Genomic DNA, 25,284 nt, shown 5'->3' on the forward strand with positions numbered 1-25,284 from the left:
CAAGTCCAATTTATGTATTAGATATCAAAGATGATTATCTATAAAATGATGGTAGTCTCATGTTCAAAAGCTGTAGTAGATGGTGAGATATGGAACCTACAATTCTAAAGTTCAAAACATTGTTAACTTGTTTCTCGTCTTTGTAAGTGCTTTTAGCACTAAATCTCAACGTTTAACCTTTTGAAAGCAATTCACTTTTAGCAGTGATTCATTGGGCCACTGTAATCATTTTCCTACTGCACCACCCTGTTTCCCCACTGTCAGCACTCAAAGCTGCACTTAAATATACAGTCTAGACTGCTGTGCTGTCAAAAATGAGGGGACTCCTGTGCACAATCATCTGAATCAACTAATTAACTCTAAACACCTGCAAAAGATTCCTAAGGCTTTTAAAAACTACCAGCCTGGTTCATTACTCAAAACCGCAATCATGAGTAAGACTGCCGACCTGACTGCTGTCCAGAAGGCCATCATTGACACCCTCAAGCAAGAGGGTAAGACACAGAAAGAAATTTCTGAACGAATAGGCTGTTCCCAGAGTGCTGTATCAAGGCACCTCAGTGGGAAGTATGTGGGAAGGAAAAAGTGTGGCAGAAAACGCTGCACAACGAGAAGAGGTGACCGGACCCTGAGGAAGATTGTGGAGAAGGACCGATTCCAGACCTTGGGGGACCTGCGGAAGCAGTGGACTGAGTCTGGAGTAGAAACATCCAGAGCCACCGTGTGCAGGAAATGGGCTACAGGTGCCGCATTCCCCAGGTCAAGCCACTTTTGAACCAGAAACAGCGGCAGAAGCTCCTGACCTGGGCTACAGAGAAGCAGCACTGGACTGTTGCTCAGTGGTCCAAAGTACTTTTTTCGGATGAAAGCAAATTTTGCATGTCATTCGGAAATCAAGGTGCCTGAGTCTGGAGGAAGACTGGGAAGAGGGAAATGCCAAAATGCCTGAAGTCCAGTGTCAAGTACCCACAGTCAGTTATGGTCTGGGGTGCCATGTCAGCTACTGGTGTTGGTCCACTGTGTTTTATCAAGGGCAGGGTCAATGCAGCTAGCTATCAGGAGATTTTGGAGCACTTCATGCTTCCATCTGCTGAAAAGCTTTATGGAGATGAAGATTTCATTTTTCAGCACGACCTGGCACCTGCTCACAGTGCCAAAACCACTGGTAAATGGTTTACTGACCATGGTATTACTGTGCTCAATTGGCCTGCCAACTCTCCTGACCTGAACCCCATAGAGAATCTGTGGGATATTGGGAAGAGAAAGTTGAGAGACGCAAGACCCAACACTCTGGATGAGCTTAAGGCCGCTATCGAAGCATCCTGGGCCTCCATAACACCTCAGCAGTGCCACAGGCTGATTGCCTCCATGCCACGCCGCATTGAAGCAGTCATTTCTGCAAAAGGATTCCCGACCAAGTATTGAGTGCATAACTGAACATAATTATTTGAAGGTTGACTTTTTTTGTATTAAAAACACTTTTCTTTTATTGGTCGGATGAAATATGCTAATTTTTTTAGATAGGAATTTGGGGTTTTCATGAGCTGTATGCCAAAATCCATCAATATTAAAACAATAAAATGCTTGAACTACTTCAGTTGGTGTGTAATGAATCTAAAATATATGAAAGTCTAATGTTTATCAGTACATTATAGAAAATAATGAACTTTATCACAATATGCTAATTTTTTTAGAAGGACCTGTATGTCCTCTATGCTTGCTTAAGGGTTGTTTTTATTCATAGTACAAAGATACAGCTGCATAAAACCCAGTCCCATGACATGACATAATTATCATGTCATATTCCACAATTCAAAGTTAGTGCTTTGGGGAGCATCTCAGGCTAAGGCACCTCATAGATGCATCTGAGGCTAAGGAACCATATGATGATATCTCATGCTGATTGTCCAAACATAATATTCAATAACCTTTCTATACAGTTTTGTCATGTGAAAACTAATTTGCATAAACATGGGCATATGGGAAAGACAAGCAAATGAGCAGAATCTGCCTTGTTTTTCAACTGATTATGAAAACCAATAGATGGCACTATTGAGTTATGAACAACTCCCTCTATTGGTTTTACAGTTTTATGACAAGACAAATATTCTTATCAGAAGACTATGAAACCAATAGAGGGCGCTATTGAGTTATGAACAGCGCCCTCTATTGGTTTCACAGTCTTATGACAAGACAAATATTCTTGTCAGAAGACTATGAAACCAATAGAGGGCACTATTGAGTTATGAACAGCGCCCTCTATTGGTTTCACAGTCTTATAACAAGATAAATATTCTTGTCAGAAGACTATGAAACCAATAGCGGGCGTGGTTCATAACTCAATAGCGCCATCTATTGGTTTCATAGTCTTCTGACAAGAATATTAGACTGAGCCTTATAAAAAGCTTATTAGTGTAGCCTTTTGCGTGGAAAATCTGCGATAAAAATTTGCGATTAGAATATTAGTGATCTACACTAGGATGATATCTGACACTGGGAAAGCTGGGCAATAACTTGCGATCTACACTGAATTATTACCCAGCTTTTCCAGTGTCAGATAGTATAACTGACTTACTACATAATTATTACATAATATTCGCTATATTGCTAAATATTTGTTTTTTAGAATATTACGAATATTCCAAAAAACGAATATAGCGAATATGATCTCAGCAAAAAGTCTTGCCATAACACTATGCAACTAATAGAGGGCGCTGTTCATGAGTCATGAAGCCTTGGTGCAGCAAGTGTGCAAGACCAGCTACATTGGTATCTACTCAGTGTCGGAATCAGATGATTTCCTCTCGGTCGGGTGAGTCCGCTGCGACTTCGCGAGGTGTGTCGGCTCCTAAGGTGAGAAGGAGCAGCATAGCACTGGAACGGTCTGCCCGGCAGCCCGCAATTGGCTCCCACGCAGCAGGACCATTAGGCGCAGGAGTCAGCGCAACTCCATTTCATTTCCTCCTGTTTAATGTCTTGCACGGGCAGCCATGCTATGAGAGAGGCAGGGTGGGGAGGGGGGGGGGGGTGAGACGGGGAAGGTTTTCAGCCCGTGTTGCAGTGGTTGCAGCACTAGCTGTTTTAGGTTATGGCGGTGTGGTCCATGCTTATGCCCGGGCACACCGCCATGGCCCATGCCACCCCCCGTTTGCTTGGGGATATGAACTGATAGCTTACCCAACTACAGTAGCATTGGTCCATGTTATATGTAAGCTTTGTGGTCAGAGACGGTTTCTGTCTGCATGCTCCAGAACTAAGGTGGTAATAGTACGTCGTCTTTATTTTCAGGTCAGCGCTCCATTTTCAGTTGACTTTCAAATACGCCTTTGGATCAGGTAGAAGAGGGGGAAAAAAAGTGGGGGTGGGGGATATTTGATGTGATTAGCTTACACGTTTTCTTCTTATGGGTGGGTTGTCTCATTAGGTTACTGGCCTACTTACAATTTTCCTCAGGTTGATTTACGTCAGGTTCCTGGTAAGTCTCATTTAGTTTCACTTACGGTGTCACGAGTTCGACCTGTCACGTCACGCCTGTCACAGCGGAATTGTCATTTGCATGTTTCTCGGCAGCTCCGCTGCGTTCTCCAATGGCCATTGTTAATTCACTTATGGTGGGTCACAGGTTTGCTCACTTGTACCCGGATAAAAAAAAAAAACTTAGACAAAAAAGAAAAGAGAAAACAAAAACTATTTTTTTTTATATATAAAAGCATATGCTCAGTGCTAGACAAGGGGTCAGTCTGGTTCGTCACTACACCCTCACCATATTCAGTGCCTATGCATGTCTCACTTCCACGGTTTAAACCGAGCCAGTGAGTAATGGTCACGGGGGCCCGTTGTAGTCGGGGTTGTGTTATTTCAGGGCTTTCCTCCACTTCCATCAGTCAGCTTTCTTGGTGGCAAGTGGCACTTGTTGGTTTTCATTAGTCACGCATACTCGAGTTGTCCAAAATGTCTGTTTATCATCAGCAGTTGCAACATGTCGCATGCGTCTGACATAGTGGAAACTTCCGTGGATGAGAACGTCGCCAGGATGTCGGAGGGTGGCAGTGTTCCATTGCTCCAAAGCTGGACCATTTCCAACCTCACAGTTGTTGAAAAGGGGTATGCCTTTCTTGGCCACTGCTAGGAAGGCGGAGCAGTACCGCTTACTCATGGCGGGTACAGCTGGTCCTAGCCAAGAGAAGGTGTCTATGGCCACAGTACAGACTTCTCTTTCACAGTTGCATGTCATGATCAATAACTCAATCACCAATATTCAGGCGAGGTTGGAGACAGTGGAGTCTCGTGGTGCAGTTGTCGGTCATCCTCCACTAGATGTACCTATCGCCTCCACATCCACCGCAGGTTGCTCAGGTACAATGTCCCTTGTGCCCAACATCACACCTGTTCAGATCGCGAGATTACAGCGATCTAAATGTGAGCAAGGAGGAGATTCAGAGTACGCAGGCGGTGCTGGGCTACTTCACAGGGGGGCGTGGCTGGGCTCCAAGAAGGTTAGTACAGCCCCTTGGGCTCCTTACCAGGCTCATTTACATATCTCTAAAATCATTTTTTAAACACGATAAAAGGACACAGCACTATGGAACAGGTATATTGCGCACATGCTAGCGGCGATTTAGCCGTGCATGTCCGCAGCTCTATAGGCTAAAATGAGGTGACAGAATCCATTTAAGGAAGTCATCCACAAGTTCACAGCAGTGAGGGTGGTGATAAAGCCAGACTTACAGTTGTTATTGGGGATGTTAAACTTTGCTATGCGTAATATTCCACAGGGTAGGTCATTCATTTCCCGTCTGTTGGCTCTTCTTCCCGCGTCACCACATCAGGATAGCCCAGTACAGCTAGATGGCCAGGCAGTGGCAGATCTACTCATGTGGGACCAGTTCCTGAGTGTCATGGTCTTACCTTCTCACTGTTCTCCTTCGTTTGACATGTGCTGGCGGCCATCTTGGTTTCTGGGTTTCTTGTAGCCTCCCACCCTGCGGCTTCTCCTTCCCACTGGGAGGAGCTGGATGCCTAGCTCATATATATAGGAGGTCTGTGGCTTCAGTTCCTTGCTTGGTCCTCCTGTGTTCACATGCTTCTAAGACTGCTGCTGCTTCTGGTTCCTGATCCTGGCCTCGTCTGACTACCCCGTTGGTTCCTGATCCTGGCTTCGTCTGACTACCCCGTTGGTTCCTGATCCTGGCTTCGTCTGACTACCCTGCTGGTTCCTGATCCAGGCTTCGTCTGACTACCCTTCTGGTTCCTGACCTCTGTCTACGCAAGACCCTGCTTCGGTTTAGCCATCCGTTTGGACTTTTGCTTACGGCTTGATTTTCAATAAAGCCTTCTTATTTTCCACTTATCTCTTGTTGTACGTCTGGTTCATGGTTCCTTGACACTGAGTCAGTGGAAGAGGATTTCTTTTTTCATCCCCGCTGCTTCTAGTTCGTCTCCCATGGTCTTTTCTGACTTTTCTGGCACTGGTTTTTCAGCCATTTTGGCACCCACTGGTTGGCCGGGAGATGGCCCGCAAAAGTTAGACAGATCCCGGGTTTTCTACAAACTTCAGCCTTGTTTGAACTGTACCCCATGGTGGCCCCCGCATATGTTTGGGGTAGCTCATGGGCCAATTCCACAGTTGTGTTCATTTCAGATAATTTGGCTACCGTGGACATTTTAACGAAAGGTAGATCTAAATCCCCAAACGTTATGTCTTTCATGAGACGTTTAGTGCAGCTCTTGTTACAATACAACTTTCACTACTGTTGCTCCCATGTCCGAGGTACACAGAACGTGGCGGCTGACGCATTGTCATGGGCTAACTTCTACCTCTTTTCACAGGTCATGCCAGAAGCGGACGTCATAGGGGCTAGTTCTGGACTAGCAAACCATCTGGCTACTGCATATAGCCTGGTAGTCAGGTCACTGTCATCTAACACTAGGAGTTACAACACAGGTTGGGATCTCTTCGGCAGGTTTCAGGAGATATATCCCAGGGAAATACTAGCTTTATAGATTATATTTTGGCATTCATAGGATACTGCCACTCGGAATTGAGGTTGTCCCACAACACTGTTCGATCCTACCTGGCTGGGGTACTATATTTCTCCGCCATAAGTCATCCAGAGCGGGGGTCCCTGTTTTCTGCTCATGTTATCAAGGCCGCCTCGAGAGGTTTCTGTAAATGTAGTACGGAAGGCCAGCCTCGCAGACAGGCCATCACTGGTAAGATCTTTGTGTTTTAATAGGTATATACCTCAGCCCAATCAAGAGATATTGCTTGCATTTTAGGATTTGGTCATGTAGTGTCGGTTTGTAATAAAGTATTGCTAATCATTGAGTTGTGGTGTTTTGCCCTCTTTTAGGCGTCCCTCCTATGCAGCGGTTATGGCACAATTCAAGCCGCTTAGATCTAGTTAGTTAGGCAGATTGATGGTCATATCTCTAGTTGCCTTCGTCACAGAGCTAGCCGTGACAAATATAAATTAACTGTCTAATGTAATACAACAAAGCGCAGAGCACAGCAATGACACTGCTTTCTCTTTCATAACTGCAATATACTTTAGAAAATAGCTGCTGGCAAGGTTCTTATATAGTAAGGAGTAGGCAATTTTTCTATTGGCTGCTAGGGATGTTGCTAAGCTGTGAGAAAGCCTTCTCATTGGCCCACAATCTAGAAGGGAGGGATGATCACCTGATGTGTACTGTGTTAAAAAAACAAACAAAAAAAATATTAGATTTTATGAATATATAGCGCTATATTCTAAATATTCACAAATTCTCAGTGCCAATATTTGCAATTAAAATTCGCTGTGACGAATACCACACCTCATGCCCGCTTGACGTCGCCTACGTTGAGCTCACGAGCCGCGGTATGGTCACGGTTTACCAAAAACGTGACGGTACGCCCTCCAGAGGCGCAGGTAAGGTCAGCTTGGTACAGTTTACACATACACCTCCTGTCCATAAGGGCAAAGAGAGGCAACAAGCTGATAGAGCCTTTTTACTGCCGCAGTGAAAACAGTGCTGTCTCAGCCCGGGTATCTGCCACCAGCTTCTCGTTTGATATAAGTCCGGTCTGCTAATGGGATTATATAGGGTGAGAAACCAACCCATGGTAGCTTACAAGGCCAAAACACAGACGTGGGGATTCGTGTTCCAGATACAAGACAGCACAAGGTTAAATTATATATTTAATCGCTGTAAGGGCACACTAGATATAACACAATATACACAGAGAATATATACATTGGTCTGAGGTTACAGATACAGGTTATATGGGTCCAACAGGGTTAAGCAGAGTAAAAGTCAGTTACCAGGTAAGATTAAAGTTCCTTTGGGTTGTGAGGTGTTCTTTGCTGTAGTCACATGAAGTGCCGTGATCTCAGCTAGTTCCTTGGTTCCTCTAAACACATTACACGATGTGACCCTTCTTCAGAGAAAGACACAGCCCTATGGCTTGCATGGGCTTATGATCTGTAGCCAGCCGCTCCCCTCCCCGCCTATGGGTAGGGTCCACCCCTCCTTCTCTGGTGCTGGGAGCAAATGACCCATAGGGCTCATAGCCACAGACCAGAATGTTGCAGGAAGATGGTTCCGGGCCCAATTGATCCGCCTGGGTTTCGGCTACAACTAGAGTCCAAACATAGTACCATTATTTGGTTTCTGATGGGGAGATATGGACATCTCCTTTCCATGGCAACCCCCCATCAAACAAAGACCATGGGACCTACATTGTGGCCACCGGGACACAAATATGTGTCCGGTTTGCGTCTGCGATGGTCGGGCGATTCATAATTCCTTATGAAATGCAGGTGCCAACATTTCTGGAAGGTATCCTTGACCCTGGCAAGGGTTGATACCTCCTGCTGGGGGGTTTTCCTGCAGGATTTAGCTTGCCTCCAAACTGGCTGATTGAGGTGTGACATTCTCCACCTGGGGCCTCCTTGAAGCCAGGACCCCTGGGGCTTTCTTTCTTGCTAGCTGACAATCAGATGGCTGGGGGGTGGAAACTTATTTTGCATACACACTGATGTACATGCCAAAAGGTGAATCAAATGACGATTAGGGCTGCCAGTAAATAATAATCCATTTTTCTCACATTTGCTATTTGAATTTTCGTGCTCAACACTAGTGATCATGTGTTTTCAATTGTAAGAGAGGGGACAGTTGCTGCTAGACACCTCTAGTGGCAGCTTATCTCTTGGGAGAAGAAAAGTATAGGCCATTCAATGGGGAAAGTTGGGAGCTCCCCTTACACATTAAATTGTCAGCTGGTCTGGATAAAAATGAGGGTTCAGGGGATTACAATTTAATATGTATGGGGGCTATTAAATGAGGCTGAAACTGGTTTGAATGTTTGTTTCTTAAATGCACACAAGCTACATAAAAAATATATAGCTTTATTATATAATTATTTAGCTGTGATGCAGCTGCTTTGCTAATTACATGAAACTTTTGGCAGATGATACAAAATACTGCAACATAAACATATCATAGATTAATCATGAAGATCAGACGCCAAATTAGTGTCCCAAATTTTGAGAATGATCTCCTAACTTGAGAATCAAGGTCAAAATGATTGTTGTTTTCTTTGGCAGAAATACTTTTGCCAAAGTTTGATTTAAAATATATTAAAGGGGTTCTCCAGGAATTAAGAAAATGAAATACGTAAATATTACACTGATAACAAGGAATTTATGCAGAGCATTAGCATATTGAACGCACTCAGATTTATTTTTGACTTGAATATATTCAGATTATCTGCATAGTTCTGCTAAGATTATGTTTGGTGTTCCATGAAGAGCTGAACCTAATTAGTTTACTATAAAAATATTTTAGACTATTTATTAAAATAAAGTGAAAACATGCATTAGCAAGCTGCCTCCATCTACTATAACCACATTGATGTTGTTGGGTATATTAAAGGGGTTCTCCTGAAATTAAGAAAATTAAAATACTTAAATATTACTTCATTATAAATATATTCCCAAATACCTTTCATTAGTTATAATGGCTCTTTTTGTCTAGGGAGCAATGATTAGGAGAAACAAAATGGTGGCTGTCCTATTAGTGCACACAAAACCTGTCCTAATCACACAGAAGGACAAGTTACTTCACAACACTGAGGTAAAAAAGCTGCCTAATCCTCGTCCCTGCTGTACATGACAGGGATTAAGATGCTGCATACACTTTAATATGATATTTAGCTGAATCTTTGTGGGAATGGAGTTCATGTGGAGACATTAATTACAAAAAGGATGGACAGGACAGACTATGGTAATGTGGGGCTGTGGTAATAGAGACTGCATACAAGTGTTGCTGCTAATTAGCCACATCCTCACCTCCTCTCTGTACTTTATGTCTCCTCATGACCTCCATTCCTACAGAGATTCAGTTAAATATCATGTTAAACTGTATTCAGGATCATAATCCCTGACAATCAGAGAAGACGATGAGGCAGCTCTTTATCTCAGTGTTGTGAAGTAACTTGTCCTCCTGTGTGATTAGGACAGGTTTTGTGCGTACTAATAGGACAGCGGCCATTTTGTTTCTCCTAATCATTGCTCCCTAGACCAAACGAGCCATTATGACTAATGAAAGATATTTGGGAATATATTCATAAGGAAGTAATATTTAAGATTTTCATTTTCTTAATTCCAGGAGAACCCCTTTAATATACCCAACAACATCAATGTGGTTATAGTAGATGGAGGCAGCTTGCTAATGCATGTTTTCACTTTATTTTAATAAATAGTCTAAAATATTTTTATAGCAAACTAATTAGGTTCAGCTCTTCATGGAACATCAAACATAATCTTACCAGAACTATGCAGATAATCTGAATATATTCAAGTCAGAAATAAATCTGAGTGCATTCAATATGCTAATGCTCTACATAAATTCCTTGTTATCTGTGTTCGTCAACAGTGAAGAAGGCCTCCAATTCAGAAGGATACTTAGAGCATACCTCCAGCAACATTAGTGCCAGGCTCCTAAATTCTTATGCACTGTATCTATATGAAATATTTTAACTCTCAAGTATTCTTGACTGTGAGTGATGATAAGAGAGTCCTTCCTTTTTCTATTACACTTACTGTGTAGATGCATGCTTAAAGTAGTTGTCCCGGGATTACTATGGTTTTTAACAAATATTCTATTTTAGTTACTGATCTCATTTACATCTTTCCTATCCTTTTTTTTTTTTTTTTTTTCAATTTGGAATCTCCTTTCCTATTTTAACTATATAAATGAACTCTAATTTATTTACATCCTGTATGTAGCACGTCCGGTTGTTGTATCCAATCAAACCAATCCAAACTGTCACAGGTCCAGCAACGCACCTTACAACATCCAGCTAGTTTGTCGCTCGTCCAACCCAGGTAGTTAGAAAGACATGTCCTGTACTTTTGTTACTGGCCCTACTGCTTTTACACATGGACATAACATCGTAGGGATTAAGAAAAAGCTGCATGGACATGGTCATGTGACTACAGTCTAGAATGGAAGTTAGGAGCTTTATTGGTTAAAAAAATACATTACAAAATTACTGCCACTTTCATAAATTATTTTTTCAATGAATTTTGATGCATACCAAAATTTCCTTTTGACTGCCATCAGAGTGTGAAATGAACAGAGCAATATATACTCTGCCACAGGTCTGGCACAGCACCTAACAACACCCAGCTAGTTTGTATCTCCTCCCACCCAGCTAATTCGATAGACATGACCCTGTTACTGTCGCTACTGCTTTTATACGCCCATGGACATAGCATCACAGGAAATAAGAAAGTGCTGCATGCACATGGCCATGTGACCACACTCCAGAACAGAAGATAGGAGCTAAAATGGTTAAAGAAATACATTACAAAATTACTGCCACTTTCATATGATTTAATAATTAATTCAATGGATATTCAAACCAAAATCCCCCTTTGACTGCCTGCAGAGTGTGAAACAAACAAAACAAATATATGCTCCCTGACTAAGTTCTGACATGTCTGTTTCAGTTAATGCTTGTATCCCAATGAAATAACACTTTAACTTTGAACTTTAAACTCTGCATTGTGCCATTCATCTGTTATAACAACTGAAAATCCTATGAACAAGTTAACTACTGGATGTTACCATGCCTCTTGTCAATGTTACATGTCGCTAAATTCTTTGAAACTGTGCAATAAGGCCTGAAGGAAATTGGTCAAACAACAAATTAGGGTTATTCACTTTAGAAAAAAGACGACTGAGGGGAGATATAATTGCTATGTATAAATATATCAGGGGTCAGTACAGAGATCTCTCCCATCACCTATTTATCCCCAGGACTGACTGTGACGAGGGGACATCCTCTGCGTCTGGAGGAAAGAAGGTTTGTAAACAAACATAGAAAAGGATTCTTTACGGTAAGAGCAGTGAGACTATGGAACTCTCTGCCTGAGGAGGTGGTGATGATGAGTACACCAAAAGAGTTCAAGAGGGGCCTGGATGTATTTCTGGAGTGTAATAATATTACAGGCTATAGCTACTAGAGAGGGGTCGTTGATCCAGGGAGTTATTCTGATTGCCTGATTGGAGTCGGGAAGGAATTTTTTATTCCCCTAAAGTCTGGAAAATTGGCTTCTACCTCACATTATTATTATTTTTTTGCCTTCTGGATCAACTTGCAGGATGACAGGCCGAACTGGATGGACAAATGTCTTTTTTCGGCCTTATGTACTATGTTACTATGTTACCACTAGGAAAAAAAATCCTTAACTTAGTCAATACTGAATGTTAAGAAACAAACAATGAAGCATAAAATAACTGGCTAAATCTTCAGTCATATAGCATGGAGATACTGATTAGTATAAGAAATTGTTATTTGCTGACTATGGTAGGCATATTGGTGGTACTAGAATAGTTTTTCTCTCCCAGGGAAAGCTAGGTAAGAAAGAAAAGTCTGGTAAATTTGTGATTTTCCCTCTGATCCCCAAATTTCTGGACTGTTAATGAGTATGAATTAGCAGCCAGATGAAGAGCTCATTAAAATATTAACTCTGCTTTTCCAACTTGGCTTCCAGTCTGAGAAAGATACAGGCAGTGCCGAGGCCTAGGGGACCTGAACTACCAGATGTATGGTATGAACTGTGACTTGTGTTTTTGGGAACTGGGTGGTAGACCCAGGGTCTGCTATTAGGGAACAAAATCATGTGTAGTTTAGATGACCTAAGATTTGATTTATGTATTTTAAAGAGTGAAAAATACACTGAAATGTGACCATCTATGGATGAAAAAAACTGTGGCCAGTTAGTACCCAAATCTCTGGTGTTAGAGTTGCTTCTTGAGGTGTGTAAACCATCTTAGTTAGTGGAGGACAAGTTTGCTCAGGGAACAAGAAGAAAATAAAGCGTGCTGCACTAAGGGATTCTCCTAAAAGATATTTATTGACATTAAAAAACAATAAAATAAGGACAAAGCTACTTGTTTCAGTAATGGTCTGTCACCTTCATCAGGCTGAAAACTGATAAAAAAAACCCACCAATATAACACTGCCTGTCCAAAAAAAAAAAGTTGCCACAAAAAAAAAAGTCACACACTCTAATATTTTGTTGGACAGCCTTTAGCTTTGATTACGGCACACATTCTCTGTGGCATTGTTTCAATAAGCTTCTACAATGTCGCAAGATTTATTTCCATCCAGTGTTGCATTAATTTTTCACCAAGATCTTGCTTTGATGATGGTAGAGTCTGACTGCTGCACAAAGCCTTCTCCAGCACATCCCAAAGATTCTCAATGGGGTTAAGGTCTGGACTCTGTGGTGGCTAATCCATGTGTGAAAATGATATCTCATGCTCCCTCAACCACTCTTTCACAATTTTAGCCTGATGAATCCTGGCATAGTCCTCTTGAAATATGCCCATGCCATCAGGGAAGAATTGATGGAATAACCTGGTCATTCAGTATGTTCAGGTAGTCAGCTGACCTCATTCTTGGAGCACATACTGTTTCTGAACCTAGACCTAACCAACTGCAGCAACCTCAGAACATAGCACTGCCCCCACAGGCTTGTACAGTAGGCACTAGGCATGATGAGTGCATAACTTCATCTGCCTCTCTTCTTACCCTGATGCACCCATCACTCTGGAACAGGGTAAATCTTGACTCATCAGACACCATGACCTTCTTCTATTGCTCCAGAGTCCAATCTTTATGCTCCCTAGCAAATGTAAGCCTTTTTTTCTGGTTTGCCTCACTGATTAGTGGTTTTCTTGCAGCTACACAGCTGTTCAGTCCCAATCCCTTGAGTTCCCTTTGCATCGTGCATGTGGAAATGCTCTTACTTTCACTATTAAACATAGCCCTATGTTCTATTGTTGTTTTTCTTCAATTTGATTTCACCAAACGTTTAAGTGATCACCGATCATGATCATTCAGGATTTTTTCCCGCCACATTTCTTCCTCGAATACGATGGGTCCCCACTATTCTTCCAGTTTTTAATAATGTGTTGGACAGTTCTTAACCCAATTTTAGTAGTTTCTGCAATCTCCTTAGATGTTTTCTCTGCTTGATGCATGCCAATGATTGGACCTTTCTCAAACAGACTAACATCTTTTCCACGACCACGAGATGTGTCTTTTGACGTGGTTGTTTAAGAAATGAGAAGCAACTCATTGCACCAGTTGGGGTTAAATAACTTGTTGCCAACTAAAAGATGATCACCCATGCAGTAATTATCTAATAGGAGGCTCATACTTATTTGCTTAGTTAGATTCAGGCAACTTTTTTTGGACAGGCAGTGTATAGTCTGGTGAGAACCTGTAGGTATACTCAGACAGCAGTATTGCAGAATCCTCTGACATTTAAGCAATGTAAAAGACTGCATCAAGACTGAACAACAAATTGTTACATTCAACAAATGAGCCATTTTATTTAGAAGACAGTGATCCCAGAGAACTAAGTGACCCAGAGTTGCCACTTTACATCCCATCCAACACTACATTTATTCAGATCCAAATGAACAGTTTTAATTACATTTAGATTTTAAGTGAAAGCCTAACACAACATCTTGGGTGAATATAGCCAGATTTGGCAATTGGGGTTAAATTATATTCCTGGAACATCCTGCATTATTATTATGTGTTTTAAAACTATAGCACTGGATACTATTGCCTATCAAGACATTTTTGTTGATTGATTTTTTTCTTTTCCAGTAAGAACCATTTTCTATATTTATGATGGAAGCAGTGTTTACTTCACACACAAAAATTTTCTTTCAAGAATTGAAGACTGAATTATATATCAGTCATGTGACAATTATTTGCCTTGTATACAATAGATATTAATAAAGCTCACCACACTGACATCTTAAAGGAGGTTTATTTTTAATTCCTTTTTATAACACAAGAAATCATACCACTTTCTAATATAAATGTATGTAAAATTATACATTTTACAATGTACATGTTTCTTATATAAGTGTAGTAGACCTCTGCCTCGGCATAGTAGAAGGAAATACCACAAGGATCCTGTAAAGTGCGCCCATGGGCTAAATAAATACAGCTAAAATTGACATCAGTCACGTGCTGCCCCCATCCCACACACATCATGTGACCCCTACCATTGAGCTATTAAAAGGAGTATTGTTAGTTCAATTAGGAACAGGATTATATACCGCGTACTGGGTCAATATACTAGGCAAATCCATGGGATCACTGAAAAGGGCCAATATGTGGTAAAATTCTAAATGAAAATCTGTAGTAGACATTCTCCATTTTGCAGTTATTGTATCTTATTCTGGATTTTCCGTCTGCAAATCTTGATGAAGTATCCATAGTTTTTCTGTCTATGTGGACTTGATAAATGACATGATAACCTGATTCTGAAGGTTGGCACAATTATGGTGATAACCAATTTTTATACTTTTGCTATGTTTTGCTACGTTTAAAATATTAAACTTTTTTTTAATACTTTCACTCATTTAACACATTCTGACACCTATAATCATTATGGCATATGTAGCGGAGTAATAGTATAATCCACGGTGTCTCCACTGGTAGTCCTATCCAGCATACAAGATATGGGTAGCGTAAGTATAATCCCTTTGTCCCAAGAACTGGCCGACACACAGTCTGGGAGTCAACAACCCATTTATTGAAATGTAAACGTTTATATACAAGTCCCCATGCAAGGGGTTTCCATAATAGCATTCCAGGGGTTTCCCTATGCACAGAGTTTCCATAATGGCATTCCAGGGGTTTTCCTGTGGACTCTGTGGAAAACTTAACCTGCCATGCTATTCCCTCATTGTTTATTACTTGTAAGACAAAAGTAATCAGGGACCCACCAAGCCCTCGTCTGGCTATTCAGCAGAAACACAATGGATACAATGTCAATTGGGTTATCCCTCAGCTGAGGGAGGGGGATGTGTGGCATACACATCTGTTCGAGAAACTAGCATAGGAATGCCCTCAGTCTTGTACAGTGTAAAATTGACACATGAACCCAGTCATTGATATACTGAAGTGGCTTGGTTTGCCACAGCATACATACCACTTATTGATACTTTTTTATTCCGTTTTCTTTGGGAGGCAAGTTGATCAAAAATTTAAATTCTTCTATTAGAGTTTTTTTTCAACATTTTCAGATGCAGAAGTACCAGTCTAACGGGGAAAAAGGGGTTCTTTACAATTTTTATATTTATGAGTTTTGTCTTTTTTTTTATATTATTAATCTTTTTTATTTTTACTCCCTCTAGTTGGTTTGAAAATGAAACCATTTGACTGCTTGCACAATACACCACAATACTATTGTATTGCATTGTATTGTCAGGGTGTAATAGAAATCCTAATATGAAGGCCTTCACAAGGCCCTGGATGCCAAGACAACAGCATGGCAACTCATGACTGCATCATGAGAGGACATATGAGAACAAAATGATCCACTTTCCTCTATTTATCTCCTTAAATTATGCCATTACTATTGACCATGACATATAATTCTAAAGGGTTAAATAGCCAGCTATGAGTTTATTTCTGATATCAGTCACTGCAGGCATGTGTCAGCAATGTCTTCATACATTCCCTGCATATCTGCGATGTGTATGTGCATATAGAGGTTAAATACATGTATGTTATAAAACTGTATAATTTTCTATTCTATAAATTCATTTAAAAAAAAACAAAAAAAACACAACTGGAAAATCCCTTACAGCCATTTTTTTTTATTTTTTATTATTATTATTATTGCCAAAAGTATTAAGAAATACTTGAACTATTTAACTATCCCTATATGTATTAAGAGGTAATACAGACATTTTTCGTAACGATTTTTAAAATATACTGTGCACATGCTTTTATTTTTCAAGTTTTGCAATGTTGTAAAGTAGTTTAGAAAATAGTCACTCAGAAGTAAAATCCTTTCTGTAAGTATTGCAAAGTATTATTTATGAATTCCCAAAGAACACTGCAAACATCAACCTATAAATAATGTGAAAACAAATTAAAATTAAAGTAAATCATAACTCCAGCAATTAATTCATTGTGCAGTCACAGTCAATTAACAATACTTTTAATATCAACCATTTGAAAGAACTAGCAACTTAAAACTTTTTTTTTTTATTAACAACTTTTAGCCTTTTAATTATTTTGAGCCCAAGTTAATTTCTTATTATTTCTGCTATTTAATTTTCCTGGAGATTAGTACCAAAGCTAGGGAAAGAGTTGTTACTGTAAATTGTGAATAATTCAAATTAGTAATGACTGCTCAAACTGTGTCAAGCCTGAAATAAATTATTAAGTAATATACTTCATTAGTGCAACAAGTTCTCTACCCATATACACAGACACACAAAGATGCCTTGGTCACCTTCGCAAATAATATTGTTCAATGAAATAATTATAGACATACAGTTGCAAGAAAAAGTATGTGAACCCGTTGGAATGATATGGATTTCTGCACAAATTGGTCATAACATGTGATCTGATCTTCAACTAAGTCACAACAATAGACCATCACAGTCTGCTTAAACTAATAACACACAAATAATTAAATGTTACCATGTTTTTATTGGACACACCATGTAAACATTTACAATGCAGGTGGAAAAAGTATGTGAACCCTTGGATTTAATAACTGGTTGAACTTCCTTTGGCAGCAATAACTTTAACCAAACATTTCCTGTAGTTGCAGATCAGAAATGCACAATGGTCAGGAGTAATTCTTGAACCATTTCTCTTTACAGAACTGTTTCAGTTCAGCAATATTCTTGGGATGTCTGGTGTGAATCGCTTTCTTGAAGTCATGCCACAGCATTTCAATTGGGTTGAGGTCAGGACTATGACTGGGCCACTCCAGAAGGCATATTTTCTTCTGTTTAAACCATTCTGTTGTGATTTACTTCTATGCTTTGGGTCGTTGTCCTGTTGCAACACCCATCTTCTGTTGAGCTTCAGCTGGTGGACAGATGGTCTTAAGTTCTCCTGCAAATTGTCTTGATAAACTTGCGAATTAATTTTTCCTTCGATGATAGCAATCCGTCCAGCCCTAAATCATGATGCCACCACCACCAAACTTCACAGTTGAGGTTTTGATGTTGGTGTCCTGTGCCTCTTTGTCATGGAACCATGAACCAGACGTACAACAAGAGATAAGTGGAAAATAAGAAGGTTTTATATAAGAGCAAGCCGTAAGCAAAGTCCGAACGGATGGCTAAACCGAAGCAGGGTCTTGCGGAGACAGAGGTCAGGAACCAGAAGGGTAGTCAGACGAAGCCAGGAACAGGAACCAACGGGGTAGTCAGACGAAGCCGGAATCAGGAACCAACGGGGTAGTCAGACGAAGCCGGAATCAGGAACCAACGGGGTAGTCAGACGAGGCCAGGATCAGGAACCAGAAGCAGCAGCAGTCTTGGAAGCATGTGAACACAGGAGGACCAAGCAAGGAACTGAAGCCACAGACCTCCTATATATATGAGCTGGGCATCCAGCTCCTCCCAGTGGGAAGGAGGAGCCGCAGGGTGGGAGGCTACAAGAAAACCCAGAAACCAAGATGGCCGCCAGCACATGTCAAACGAAGGGAACAGCAAGGAGGTAAGACCATGACACTCTTTTTCTCCAAACATAGTGTTGTGTGTTTCTTCCAAACAACTCAACTTTGGTTTCATCTGTCCGCAGAATATTTTGCCGGTACTGCTGTGGAACATCCAGGTGCTCTTGTGCAAACTGTAAACGTGCATCAATTTTTTTTTTGGACAGCAGTGGCTTCCTCTGTGGTATCCTCCCATGAAATCCATTCTTGTTTAGTGTTTTACGTATCGTAGATTCACTAACAGGGATGTTAGCATATGCCAGAGACTTTTGTAAGTCTTTAGCTGACACTCTAGAATTCTTCTTCGCCTCATTGAGCAGTCTGCGCTGTGCTCTTGCAGTCATCTTTACAGGATGGCCACTCCTAGGGAGAGTAGCAGCAGTGCTGAACTTTCTCCATTTATTGACAATTTGTCTTACCATGCATGGCCTGATGAACACCAAGGCTTTTGGAGATACTTTTATAACCCTTTCCAGCTTTATGCAAGTCAACAATTCTTAATCGTAGGTCTTCTGAGAGCTCTTTTGTGCGAGGCATCATTCACATCAGGCAATGCTACTTGTGAAAAGCAAACCCAGAACTGGTGTGTGTTTTTTATAGGGCAGGGCAGCTGTAACCAACACCTCCAATCTCATCTCATTGATTGGACTCCAGTTGGCTGACACCTCACTCCAATTAGCTCTTGGAGATTTCATTAGTCTAAGGGTTCACATACTTTTTCCACCTGCACTGTGAATGTTTACATGGTGTGCTCAATAAAAACATGAATATATACTGGAACACCTTCCCAATTAAAATATACCTTTTAATAATATTCTATTAAAATCTGGCCTACAGCCGGACTACACACACAAGGAAGGTTGACAAACAATGTCCTATAATGGCAAAAAATGGCTACAGTTACACACCTATATATAGGTAAAAATACACGACTGGTGAGCAATCCTGGGGATTTTGGTTACCCCCACACAAGGTACTCTAAGTGTAGGGCACAGCTGAGGACCAAGAAAAATCGTTAAGGAAACCAATATATTGTAGTTCACTGATGACCTTATTGCATAGGTTCACATGATACACATTCCGTGATTGTTCACGGTTAGCTGAAATACTGAATATGTATATCGTGAATATTCACATATTGTTGAACCACAACAAAGGTTACTTGGTAACTTACGATTTGCTGAGATACCAGGACAGATGGAATCAGAAGTTTACTTGGTTACTCACGATTGCTGAAATACCAGGGCAGATGGAATCAGATGGTTAGCTCAGTCGTCAATGGGTGTAGTGCTCTATAACTGGATGGAGATCTAGTGCTGGTAGAGGAAGTGTTAGGATGATTATTTAGCACTAGTGATGATTATGGTAGTCTGTAGGTCGTGATAGCAGTAATACAGCTAACAAATGTGATATCCAATAGTAGGAGAGATAATCCTATCCTATGAATGTCCTTTTCATGACCCTACACAGACTCAGCCCAGGGACACCCTTTAAGGGTAGAGGTTCCCTGTCCTCGTGCCTAAACTGGCTCTCCCTCTATCTCCCTATCCTAATTGACCAAAAACTAGGCATATTAGACACACTAGAAAAACAAATACAAAAATACAAATCCCAACGCTACGTTTCCCCAGTCCATATAGTTTCCGACTGGTTCGTCAGGGGAAGTGGAGACCAATACTCCATCAGCAATATCTCATGATAGAGATTTTCAAATTTGGCGTCTCTCAATCAAGACCCTCCAGGAATAGAAGCCCAGATGTAGGCAAAAAATGACCGGTGTCCCCAAGTCCTGTTCAAAAACAGCGCCTTATAAAGTGTCCACCCCCAATTAGTCCCTCCCCTCTTAGATAATTAGGTTCCCAAGATAGATGAACATTGATGTTCAAAGTACTCTCTCCTGGATTGTTTAACATCCCCCCTAGACATGGTGATAACACATTTCATGAAAAACATATTGTATAGTCATAAACTACCTCACAGTTGATAATCCATATAGACAGCATGCAAAACGCTAGATTGGAACGCATATGTTATCAATAAAAACATGGTAACATAGATTTTTTTTGTGTGTTATTAGCTTAAGCAGACTGTGATTGTCTATTGTGACTTAGATGAAGATCAGATCCCATGTTATGACCAATTTGTGCAGAAATCCATATCATTCCAAAGGGTTTGCATACTTTTTCTTGCAACTGTAGTTATACCATATAGTCTATACACTATATACTGTACATATTGTGTTCTGAAAGTCTTTAGACCCTTTCACTTTTTCACATTTTGTTATGTTGCATAGTGTTGAGCGCGAATATTCGTATTGCGAATAGTAATCAAGAATATCGGCACTTAGAGAATTCACTATTTAGAATATAGTGCTATATATTCATAATTTTGAATTATATATATATTTTTTAAACCGTTCACTTGATCACTTCCTGCTTTTAGCTTGTGGGCCAATGAGAAGGCTGCAACCGTTGTGGTATTGCCGTACTCAGGAGAAGTTAGGGAATGTGTTTTGGGGTGTCATTTTACAAAAAATAAAAACTTCCATGAACTCACTATGCCCATCATGAAATACTTTGGGGTGTCTTCTTTCCAAAATGGGGTCACTTGTGGGGTAGTTATACTGTCCTGGCATTTTAGGGGCCCAGATGCGTGAGAAGTAGTTTGAAATCAAAATCTGTAAAAAATGGCCTGTGAAATCAGAAAGGTGCTCTTTGGAATGTGGGCCTATTTGCCCACCTAGGCTGCAAAAAAGTGTCACAGATCTGGTATCGCCGTACTCAGGAGAAGTTGGGGAATGTGTTTTGGTGTGTCATTTTACATATACCCATGCTGGGTGAGAGAAATAACTTGGTCAAATGCCAACTTTGTATAAAAAAATGGTAAAAGTTGTCTTTTGCCAAGATATTTCTCTCACCCAGCATGGGTATATGTAAAATGACACACCAAAACACATTCCCCAACTTCTCCTGAGTACGGCGATACCAGATGTGTGACACTTTTTTGCAGCCTAGGTGGGCAAATAGGCCCACATTCCAAAGAGCACCTTTCTGATTTCGCAGGCCATTTTTTACAGATTTTGATTTCAAACTACTTCTCACGCATCTGGGCCCCTAAAATGCCAGGACAGTATAACTACCCCACAAGTGACCCCATTTTGGAAAGAAGACACCCCAAGGTATTTCATGATGGGCATAGTGAGTTCATGGAAGTTTTTATTTTTTGTCACAAGTTAGTGGAATATGAGAGTTTGTAAGAAAAAAAAATCATCATTTTCCGCTAACCTGTGACAAAAAATAAAAAGTTCTATGAACTCACTATGCCCATCAGCGAATACCTTAGGGTGTCTACTTTCCGAAATGGGGTCATTTGTGGGGTTTTTCTACTGTCTGGGCATTGTAGAACCTCAGGAAACATGACAGGTGCTCAGAAAGTCAGAGCTGCTTCAAAAAGTGGTAATTCAAATTTTTGTACCATAGTTTGCAAACGCTATAACTTTTACCCAAACCATCTTTTTTTTTAATCAAACATTTTTTTTTTTTATCAAAGACATGTAGAACAATAAATTTTGCGAAAAATTTATATATGGATGTCGTTTATTTTGCAAAATTTTACAACTGAAATTGAAAAATGTAATTTTTTTGCAAAAATTCGTTAAATTTCGATTAATAACAAAAAAAGTAAAAATGTCAGCAGCAATGAAATACCACCAAATTAAAGCTCTATTAGTGAGAAGAAAAGGAGGTAAAATTCATTTTGGTGGTAAGTTGCATGTCCGAGCAATAAACGGTGAAAGTAGTGAACTGCAGAAGTGTAAAAAGTGGCCTGGTCATTAAGGGTGTTTCAGCTAGGGGGGCTGAGGTGGTTAATACTGGGGAAGGAGGGTGGTCTGGCCCCTGCTGCCTGGCAGCACCCGATCAGGGGTATGAGATCCGCACAATTAACCCCTCAGGTGCGGCACCTGGGGGGTTAATTATGCAGATCACAGCCCCCTGTAAGAGATCGGGTGCTGCCAGGCAGCAGGGGGCAGTTATGTACACAGTTCTTAGTATATTCTAACTTGAAGCGTCCCCATCACTATGTCGGATCTGAGTTTTCACGATCTAACTAAAATCCTATGGTATATTCTAACACAGAGGCGTTCCCATGGTGATGGGGACGCTTCAAGTTAAAATATACCATCGGATTGGAGAAAACTCTGATCCGATGGTCTATTAATAGGGACTCCTGACTTTACATTGAAAGTCAATTGGGGGACGGATCCGTTTGCAATTGCACCATATTGTGTCAACGTCAAACAGATCCGTCCCCATTGACTTGCATTGTAAGTCAGGACGGATCCATTTGGCTCCGCACGGCCAGGCGGACACCAAAACGCTGCAAGCTGCATTTTGGTGTCCGCCTCCAGAGCGGAATGGAGGCGGAACGTAGCCAAACTGATGCATTCTGAACGGATCTTTATCCATTCAGAATGCATTGGGGATGAACGGATCCATTCGGGGCTGCTTGTGAGAGCCCTCAAACGGATCTCACAAGCGGAACCCCAAACGCAAATGTTAAAGTAGCCTTACTGTTTTAGGGTTTTGTGTGCTAGGGAGTGATTATTGTCAGCGTCTTCTGTCTGAGAGAAATAAAATATATTATATATATATATATTATTATTATTATTTTTTTTTCCTGTCTGTTTTTGTGTGGTTGTCTTAGGGTTTTGTGTCGATTTTATTTCATTTTTGCCCTATTGTCCCCAACCCAATAAAGTTTTCCCAAAATCCATCATTATTTTCTTTCTATATTTTCTTTCTGTTGTTTAAAAACCTTGTGGTCATTTGGTCACATCATGAGTGGACGTGGTCGTGCGGGCATCGGTGGTCATAGTAGGGGAGTTGGTTGGTCGGCTGCCAGCACGGGGTTGCTCCTCTAGCCGCGGAGGGGCGGACACAGGTGACAGGGGCATCCGCCTCATCCGTGATTTTTTGGGAGGCGTGGCAGCCGCCCTATTTAATCTCAGAACGACAAGGCATTTGTGGCACAAGACAGTGGCACAGAGTTCTCTGCTCCAGCTATGAGAAGCAGTAGCTCTCCTCCTCCTGCAGGACCAGCTCCCAGCCCCCAAGACACATCCCTGATGCTGTCTGACAGCAACAGTGATAAGGACATCTTGGGGGTGGTAATGCAGGAGAGTGAGATAGAGCTTGGTCCAGATGCTCAGGACCAAGACCAGGCACAATACGAGAAGGAGGAAGAGGAAGAATTTGTTGAGCAGTTTTCTGAGGTCCAGGAGTCTGGGCCTGTTCAGGAGGGAGAGCCGGTGCTGGGGGCACTGTTAGACCGAGGGTGGGGTGAATCCCACAAGGAGCAGCAGCAGCAGGAGGAACAAGATGTCATGGTCCCGGGCAGCCAAGAAGTGTCACAGCGGCCTATTCTCTTCCCCATGGCTGCTCACATGCTGAGATGCCTCCGGTGGTACCCCTGGCATACCCTCAGCCTCACGGTCTAGTTCTCCCCGCTCATCTCACCCAGCAGGTAGCTGGGCCAAGCAGCTCCAGCCGATTAGGTGATCTTATGGGTGAGATCAGGTTCTTCTTCCAGTCTGCAAGATCCAGTAGCAGCAGCAGTCACCATCAGCGGCTGGCCCGCATGGTGGCAGACTACATGGGGTCCATCGGTGCTCTCCCAGGAAGGCCGGCATTCTTCTCCCCCTCCTAACATCTACATTGTATAGGACTGGATTACTATAAATTTTTCATGAACCTAAATGATATGAATTTCTATATCAAGTCCACAAAGATGAAGCATAGCTACATTCGTTTTGTGGGGTAAGTTTACCAGCAGTTCTATGTAACACATGGTGCCTTCAAAACAGACTACAAACTCAGCTCTGCTGGATGACAGTGTAGGTGCTCCCCGGTGCTTATCAACCCCTTGCTGGTGAAGTCTGCCCCGGGCTGTTTGACACTACCCCCCGTGAGTAACCAAGCCTCTCATCTAAAGGCTTATTCAGCAGCCTGACCTGCGATCAATGATCCAGGCTGCACACTGGAGGCAGCCAGCAAGGACCCCGCCAGCAGCCGGGGACCGTGACTGAGTCATCACCGAGGGGAGGGGAACTGATCTCGGCGGCAGAGCCGGGGACACTTCCACACCCGGGCTGAGGAAAGCTGGCTCCTCACTGGCTTCTGTGCTCAGAGGGGCAGAGGATTGCTGAGTGCTGCCAATGGCCGAAGCCCAGCGTGTGTGTGGCGCTGATCATGTATGGGTCATGCGATCGGCAGTAACCATGCCTCTTCACAGACCAAAGGAGGATGAGAGAGCCGATGCTAAACCCCGCCAGTCCTGCTGCCCTCTGGCTTAGAGGAATCAGCACATGGCGCGGCAGGCTACATTACTCCAGAGTTCTTCTCCAGACTCAATGTGCCCGATATGGAAACTGAGAGCAGACCGGTGCGGCCAGCATGTGGAGCTAATGTTGTACTAATTTATTGTGGGCTATACAAACTTAAAATATATTCGAAAAAACAATTTTGTTAAATGAAAATATTGCATTTTGTATGCATTGGAGCACATTCCTGCTCTAGACAAAGAACCTGATTCTGTCAGAGGTGTCTAAGTTTTTTTTTTGGTGTTGCCCCGGTCTGGTGGGGGCCCATTCTATGGAACACATTTCTGCTGCAAACAAAGAACCTGCTGCTGTCAGAGGTGTCTAAGTTTATTTTTGGTGTTGCCCTGGTCTGGTCGGGGCCCATTCCTGGGAACACATTCCTACTGCAAACAAAGAACCTGCTGCTGTCTATTCCTGCTGAGTTAGGCACACTATGTGTAGACCTTAGACTCGACTATTACCATGTACCTGCTGCTGCTGTCTGTCCTGATCATGCTGAGTTATGTGTATGCCTTATTATCCACTGTTACCTTTACCTGCTGCTGCTGTCTGTCCTGATCTTGATGAGTTATGTGTTGGCCTTATACTACAGCGTTACCATTTCCTTGGTGCTGTCTATCATGTTCCTGCTGAGTTAGTGAGTTAGGCCCATCTATGTGTATGCCTTACACTACAGCATTACCCTTTTCCAGCTGCTGCTGTCCTGATATTATTGAGTTAGGCCCAGCTATGTGTATGGCTTATACTACAGCGTTACCATTTCCCTGCTGCTGTCTGTTCTGTTCCTGTTGAGTTAGGGCCAGCTATGTGTATGCCTTACACTACAACATTACCATTTACCTGCTGCAGTCTGTC

This window comes from Bufo gargarizans, chromosome 5, assembly GCF_014858855.1.
Source record: "Bufo gargarizans isolate SCDJY-AF-19 chromosome 5, ASM1485885v1, whole genome shotgun sequence".
NCBI lineage: Eukaryota > Metazoa > Chordata > Amphibia > Anura > Bufonidae > Bufo > Bufo gargarizans.